The sequence below is a fragment of the Balaenoptera physalus genome (genome assembly GCF_965194825.1).
Source record: "Balaenoptera physalus genome assembly, chromosome: 14".
Lineage (NCBI taxonomy): Eukaryota > Metazoa > Chordata > Mammalia > Artiodactyla > Balaenopteridae > Balaenoptera > Balaenoptera physalus.
The window spans coordinates 1,017,400-1,025,556 of record NC_138893.1 but is presented as its reverse complement, the minus strand read 5'-3'; the positions used below and the strand labels follow the sequence as shown (position 1 = coordinate 1,025,556).

Genomic DNA, 8,157 nt, shown 5'->3' with positions numbered 1-8,157 from the left:
GGCAGACACAGTGACAGAGATAAACAGAATCCAGAGATAGACCAAAGTTTAGAAAGAAATACTGTGAATTGGAACACACAGGCAGAAGAGAATCTAGAAAGCTGAGGGTGTCTAATGAAAAGGCCAGGAGAACAAATAGGTGCAAGTAGTTAATGTGGGGCAGTTCTGAAGCTAATCCTATGTTCTTTAGATCTCCATTTGGGGCATTAATTTATGTGCAGTTTGGCTTATTTCTCTTGCTAATAGGCAAGCTTGTAAAAGGACTCAGCTGGGTTAGACAATAATGTGGATGTAAACTGGGCAGTGCAAAATACTTGTATAGGTTCACTGAAATCATCAGGAACAGATATTTTTCAGAATTTAAACTTTTTTGGATTTTGTGCATATACTGTATGCTACATAACATAACATCCCCAGCAGGGCCTGGGAAAAAACACCCCAAAATCAAACCTATTAATATTCTTTTTTTTTTTTTTTTTTTTTTTTTTGATGTCTGATCTTATTTATTTGTTACTCTTAGAACATCTCATTTTTGACTGGACTCAGACTTAGAAGTAGAAGCTCTCAGAGAGGACAGCCTCCGTCTCTTGGCAATCTGTTCCTGGCGTTTTTCTTTGGCCTCCTTCATTCTCTTGGCCAAAAGTTTAGCATATTCTGCAGCCTCTTCCTTATTTTTCTTAGTATGCTGTTTCTTCAGAGCAATTCGCCGACGTTTGTGTTGCAGAACACGTGGAGTAAAAAGACGCTGAATCTTGGGTGCTTTGGTCCTAGGTTTCTTACCTTCTTTGTTTAGGGGCTTTCTCACAACATACTGGCGGACATCATCTTCTTTAGAGAGATTGAAAAGTTTGCGGATTCTGCTAGCTCTTTTGGGCCCCAGGCGACGAGGCACAGTAGTATCAGTGAGTCCAGGAATATCCTTCTCTCCTTTTTTTACAATGACCAAATTGAGAACGCTCAGATTGGCATCCACAATGCAACCCCGTACAGATTTGCGCTTTCTTTCTCCAGTCCTCCTTGGTCTGTAACAGGAATGCCCCTTACTCAGTAGCAGGCGGACTCGGCCATGGGTCAAGACACCCTGCTTCATGGGGAAACCCTGTTTGTCGTTCCCACCACTGATTCGGACCACATAACCCTTCCATTCTTCACCCAGAGCGTCAGCAGCAACTTCTGTGGCCATACGCTTCTCATAAAAGGTACGAAGTTTTCGTTCATCGTCCACTTCAATGAGTTTCTGGCAGCCAGTGGCCGGGAAAGAGATGTTCAGCTTCATTCTGAAGCGGCCGAACGCCTCCGAGGCACCACGAAAAAAAGACCCATTAATATTCTTAAGCAAAGCATGTGAACACTCAGTTACACTGAGTGGGAAAAATAAGGGATCTAAACAGCCTCACGTTTATTCAGGGCAGGTTTTTTTGCCAAATGAATTATTTTTTTAAAATCTTATGGCTTGAAGACTTCAGAATTACAGTTTAAGAGAATGTGAACATGTTTTCTAACACAGCCTCCTATTAGCAGTGTTCAGCCTTCTTCAGACAGGCAGTGCTCACATACTTCATCTTTCCTTCTTAAAATGAACTTCTTAACCTCTTCTCAGTTATACTAAGGTGTAACTGACTAATAGTCAGCTCGGGTGTACTTGCATTTTGACAGGGATAACCACTACATTTTGAGGTATATTTTCAGGCATTAACCAGTAATTAATTTCATCTAGGAATTTAGCATCCAGAAGATTCTATTTAAGAGGGATAGGATTAAGTTCAGTTAAACAAAGTAAATTTTACCTAACCAAGTTGTTCTCTGCCTTTGGCTTAGTTGGCTTTGAGCTACCCTTTTTTTTTTTTTTTTAACTTACTGTACTGTACATTTTCATAGTGCTCTACAGTTTTAAAAGTAATTTATAATCATTATCTCATTCCATGTGTATTAATCTCTATTTTTTTTTTTTTTTGAGGAAACTTAGGTTCAAACAAGTGACTTGTCCAAGGTCGCAGAATTGAGAAGTAGCTGGGACTCCAACCCAGAACTTTGACCAAACTAGACCATTTCTATAAAACACTGGTTAGAAAATGAGGTGGCAGTGTTTGTTTCCTCCCTGTTGGTGAAATGCAAATGTGAACTTAGATGATGATGATTCACTGTGAAAACAGTAAAAGACATAAGAGAGAAAATATGTGTTCTTTATTAGAATGATCCCACTTTGTCTGATGATAGCTAATAGGCCAACTCGGAGCAAATGTTCAGCCTGATAAAAATATTATATTCCTTGAGGTGTTGTTACCATCGTCACGATTTCTAGTAGTCACAAGATCCTGCACTCTGAATCTTTAGACCAAATTTGCTGGAGTCATATTTATTTTAACCATCTGACACAGGAAGTTTGAAGTGCTGTGGAAGTGGCAAGAGATCAATTCCACAAACATTTATTGCACACACTGCCTAGCTAACAATAGGCGCTTAATATATGTTAAATGAATGAATACATCCCCTGTAATTACAAGATTCCCTCCTGTCATTTTGACTGAGTCAGTAACTCCCCTTCTTCTACTGCCTCAGTAGATACAACATTCCCTAAAGCAAACGTCTGAATCAAAGCGTAGGAGGAAGGTTAATTTGCTTCCAAGAATGAACCGGGGAGTTGCTTTAAAAATAATGCACCTATCTCTATGGGAAAAGCTTCAAGAGAAACACAGAGTGTGTACACAGGAAAATGGAAGCTACAGCATATTGTCTATTAATCTTCTCTAGGACATTTCTTATCCTTCATATTTTACTTTTCCTGAGTAAAAGGCTCCCTTGATTCCACTGGCTGTATTCCTCTTTTATGCCTGGTCTGGCATACTGTAGTAGAATTTCGCCTGGCTGCATACCTCACTCTCAGCAATGATACTCCTTTTTATGTTTCACTTGACAAAAGGTGTTCATGAATCAGCTCGAAATCTCAGTTTATATTTAGATGACGCATTTTCTTCAACTGAACAACAGTCCACAGTTAACAAATGCCAAACAGGAGGGGCACATCTGCGAAAAACAAGCCTCTTAAGCTGGAAGAATGAATAATGATGATGTGTGGGTTGTGCTTTCTCTACAGCAAACTCGGGGAAGACCTTTCTGTGAACAGCTCTCTGATCACAGTTGAAGAGGCTTTGTCCTACTCACCTCCCACACTCCGTATCAGCAGCTCCACAGGGGCAAGGGCGATCGGTAGTAAAGATTACTTGGTCATTAGAAACTCAGGTATCTATTCAGAATCTTAAAATCTTAGGGTAGTGAGTCTTTTTCTCATCACTTGTAGTTCTTAGTAGCAAGCAAATCCTAGAGATGAGTGTTTTCTTCAGGGATATAAAAGTTGTTTCCACTTTGAGTTTCAAATTCCCAGTAGAAGCTTCTAGATAATGAACTAGATAGTTAGATAGAATACTGGTTCAATTTGGATTTAATTAAATTTTTCTGCTTATGAAACGATTCCATTTTCACTGCAGAAATCTTATAATAAATATGGCATTTTTATCTGGCATAAACTTCAGTCATTTTGGAAATTGTATAAGTTGGCTTCTAATTTGGAATGTCTGTGGGGGGGGTGTGTCTGTCTGTGCCTATGTATCTGTGTGTGTCTGTGTTTAACTAAATAAGCTCACTCTTCAGTAAAATAATAAAATTTGAGTTTGGTTAAGGAGTCAGCAAATTTGCATATGCTTTGTTGCAGTTTTTGATTCATGGTAACACTTATAACTAACTTTCTTTAGTTTATAGGCCCTTCTCTGTTACTGTCATAAAATTATTATAATAATAGAACCCCTCCTTTCCACGTGGAATTCCATTAAGAGTTTGGCTCTTTCATCCATCATGAGAAGAGTTTGCTACTGAGGAAGAAGCTAACAGTATTAACCCTGGAACCTCCCACCTCCTCCCCCCCATCCCCAAACTCAATTAAACTAGCATTGCACCAAGACACACACACAAAGACTGCTGCCTATTTACATAACACAATGATCGGGTGATAAATCAACATTAATCATGAACGATGCAACAAGTCACTGAAAATGATGTTTGACCTCACCATGGACCGGACTCATCCATCCACGAACAGCATTCATTTCCAACTGGGAGCAACTTCCCACTCCCAAGGACAGGGTCAAGCATTTCGGATACAGATGACAGGCAGGTTTGAGCTTTCCTTCCGGGTATCACTTTCCTTTCTTTCTATCTCTATTACTCTTCACTCTGAACCAATTTATCCTAGAAATGATTCCATTTCCAACACCCAACTAATCCAAATGTCCATTTTCTTGAAAGCCCTTCTCAACATCTACTTTCTTATGGTGCATTCCCTACTAAGGTTAAATTCAGCTACAGCGTGTATCATAGTCCTAGGCTCCCTGATTCTGTCTATAATTACTCTGAATATTTAAGGGAAAAATTTAAGTAAAACTTTTCTGTTAGTTCCTGGGTAGTGTTTTAGGAGTTACAGTTCTTGAGGGCAAGATCCTTACATCTATTACAGTATAAGTTGCAAGCATGTGGCCTCTGCCTGTTGTCACATATTCCTGTCTTCCTCTGTAGGTGCCCAGTTATAAAACTAGGCCTGTCGGAGGTAGGTCAAATAGCAGCAGCCTCACCTTACGGCTTGGGATGAAGTCGTAGCTCAGCATACAGTGCCCTGAAGCAATCTTGGCATCTCTGTCTTTTTAGTATATGTAAAGATAAAACAACATATGTAAATAAGATAAAGGTTTGTGAATTTCTTTTCTTCCTGAAAATGCTTTTACATGTCTCTCAGCCTTTGCACATTCTGTTCATGCTTTCTAGAATCCGCCCATCCTCACCCCTCACCCACATTCCCATCCTCATATGTGTGATTGGGGAACTGTTATTCACACCTTTGGTCTCCACTCAAGGCAGCTGCCGCCCTGAGAGTCCTTTCCACACACCCCAGGCTGTGACTCTAACAGTTTTCTCTGTGTCCCACTGCACTTTGTTGAGACTCCACTTTGGAGCTCACCCCTGCTTGCATTTGTGTAAGCTTCCCCTCATCACTAGATGGTTAGCAACTAGGAACCGGAGACCATACCATTTTATTTTTGTATCCCAGAAGCTAGCCCAATGCTTGTCATGAGTTTTCAATAAAAAATGTGATGGATGAATGAGTGAATGGAGTGCAATTCGACAGGATTTTAAAAAGGGAACAACTAGGAGGATAATTGTGTTTTATAATCAACATTCCTCTGTTGAGTCAAAATTAAACTATCTTGCAGATAGGTGTTTATACACCAGTTGGTCCTTTACTAGTTGATTGATTTAAATGACAGTATTAAAAGAAACGAGTTATGACTAATTCAGTGTTTAATAGGAAAAGGAGAATTTTTGCACATGAAAAACAGCCTGTGTTAGACATAAATTATGTATCATCATACTGATTACTGGCTATGGTCAGTGACATGGAAGTTGAAAATGACAAAAACATGATATTTAAATTAGTATTTTGCACAGCCACATGTTAAATATGTGCCATTTCCCCATGACAAACTGATTAAATAACTTAGATAATGTTTTAACACACATCGTTATACAAAAAAAATTAGAATAAAATATAAATCATTCTGTCAACTTGTGATTCAATGGAACAATGTCTATCTTTCATGGTTATTAATATTTAGTGTCTTTAAGTAAATTAAAAAATCAAGCTTAACAAAGGTTAAAAATATCTGGTGATACATAGATGATTGTAAAAGTAATATATATTAATGAAGCTTTGTACAGCGACTTTTTTCCTTTTTTGGTTAATCACTCACAGAATTATGTCAAACATATATCAAGACTTTGGCTCTTTTTTCATCCAACCTTCCGGCATTTCATTACTATAGTTACCTGATTAATGGATGCAATAATATATATGGCATGATATGATATGTTCACATTAAATTTTAATCAAATATTACTAAATTCAGAAAACATTAAGTAAATCATGACTGATGAGGCAATATTGCTGTACTGTCATATTGATGACTCTCAAACTTCACTACTGAGAGTAACAGATTAAGCACAAGAAGTAAATTTGATGAGGAAATATAAGGATCTCAACTTCCACAGTTGTGTTTTGTTAATTGCTTTCTGGCCACCAGGGGAGACGTTAGATCCATCAAGTCTATCAGTGTCACAGATCCTGTAATTCCCTTTCTCAGTTTCAAAAACTGTGTTTGCAGTGAAAGAGGGGCCCATTCGTTATCCATGGTGGTTTGTTGTTTTTTTCTAATCATTGTTTTTAACTAAAATTTGCTGTTGTTCCAGTTATACAAGGTATCTGATGTAGTCAAGTAATGGAAACTGAAAGTAGAATGTGGTTTCCAGGGGCAGGGGCAACGGGGAATGGGGAGTAGTTGTTCAATGGGTGTACAGCGTCAGTTTTGCAAGATGAAAAAATTCTGGAGATCGGTTGCACAACAATGTGAATATGTTTAACCCTGCTGAGGTGTACACTTGAAAATAGTTAAGATGGTAAATTTAATGTTATGTATTTTTCCACAATTTTTTAAAAGTTATAAGCATTGTTGTTGCATTTTAAATAGAACTTAGAACCTAATACTGGCTCCTTCAGTCTTGCCAAGGAGGGAAGAAAATGAGAACTTTCATTCATTGAGACAGGTATGAAATTTGAGGGTGGTCATCAGTTGGAGCCATTAAACTATAGCTCCCTTAGTAAATAATGAACTGTAACCTGCTTTCTTTGATCAAGCCTGTTTTAATTGTTTTTGCAAAACATGCATGTCCTCCAAGCATCTCATAGCCTAGACAATAAGATGTTTGCCCAAGTTGTTTTTCAGGAACTTGGGGTCAGCTCTGTCAAGTTTGAGTTCAAGCGGGTTGGGACCACCGACCCTCCAAGTGGGCATATGCGAAATGTCCGAGATCCATGACCTTTTGACATCAGAGGGCAAAAAACTCCATCCTAATGACGTTTACCTTGTCCTTTTGGTATCTCCAGTCACCTTTCCCCATGTTCCCCATGCCTCAGCTTTATCCCATAAATATCCTGAGCTCTTCGCCTTCAGGGAGGTGGATTTGAGACTTTCTTCTCCCATCTCCTTACTTGAATGCCTTGAGAGTAAGACATTCTCTGCTCCAGATTGCAGAGCCGGTGCAGCATCTCTGCAAACGGTCCGCCAAGCTGAAGTGTCGGGCACAGCGGTTCTGTGCCGGGAACTCTAATCCAACATGGAAGGTGCAAGGCCTCTGCACACGTGCCCCTAAAGGCAAGTGAAACTAGACTAAGCACAAAAGAAGAGGCTAGCCTTTATCTTAACACCTAGATTCCATCTTATTTTTCCCAAGGACCCCAGTGGCCTTTACTGATGACAAAATTCTGGGCGCTTTATATGTGATATCTCGCCTAACTTCACAGCAAAGCCACAAAGTGGGCCTCCTTATATAGGTGTTATATATGAAGAGACACATAACTGTTGAGTGCCAAGAAAGACTGTCGGTCCAAAGTTGTATTGTTCTTACTTACAGTAGAGATTTCTAGCACTCATGCCATTCTCCTCATTTTCCTGTACTCCCAGAGGAAACACATCACAGCCCCTCTTGCTGCCAAGCAGGGCCGTGTGACCCACGCAGGTCACTTTGGGGCTCGGGCAGTGAGATGCCCCTGTGAGACTCTCCATGTGCTCTTCCTCCACTGTAGCCACTCTGGCAACCATGTGCTGAGGTCATGAATTCACAAGATAAGATCTCTGAGTCACCCTTGGAAGGAAGATGCCTCAGAGGGCCCACCTCACCTACAGCAGGTGTTTTGTGAGGGAGAAGTAAACTAGTGTGTATTAAGCTACTGGGACTTTGGAGATTCATGTTACTTCAAGATTGTCTAGCCTGGTCTGCCTACTACATTGCTGAACACTTGAAATATGGTTGGTCAGGGTTAGTGCTACAAGCCCAAAGTATTAGTCTCTCTGATAATCAAAATTTCTTCTTACCTTAGCCTCATCAACTGAAAACCATGTTCTACAATACCTAGCCTCCTAATTACCAAACTTCTACTTCTCCTTTTCTTTCTCCTCCCCCTACTTTCTTCCCCCCTCCCCCTCCTCCATCTTCTTCTTCTTCTCCTTCGTCTTCTTCTCCTTTGTCTTCTCCTTCCTCTTCTCCTTCCCCTCCTCC

The 8,157-nt window shown here is 39.8% G+C and overlaps 1 pseudogene across 1 annotated transcript; it reads right to left on the bottom strand.

Moving 5' to 3' along the window:
- Positions 1-453: 453 nt before the first annotated feature.
- Positions 454-1,318, bottom strand: LOC309643140 (small ribosomal subunit protein eS6 pseudogene; annotated as a pseudogene). The gene has a single exon. The product of its transcript is annotated as a small ribosomal subunit protein eS6 pseudogene (transcript).
- Between the last annotated feature and the right edge of the window lie 6,839 nt (positions 1,319-8,157).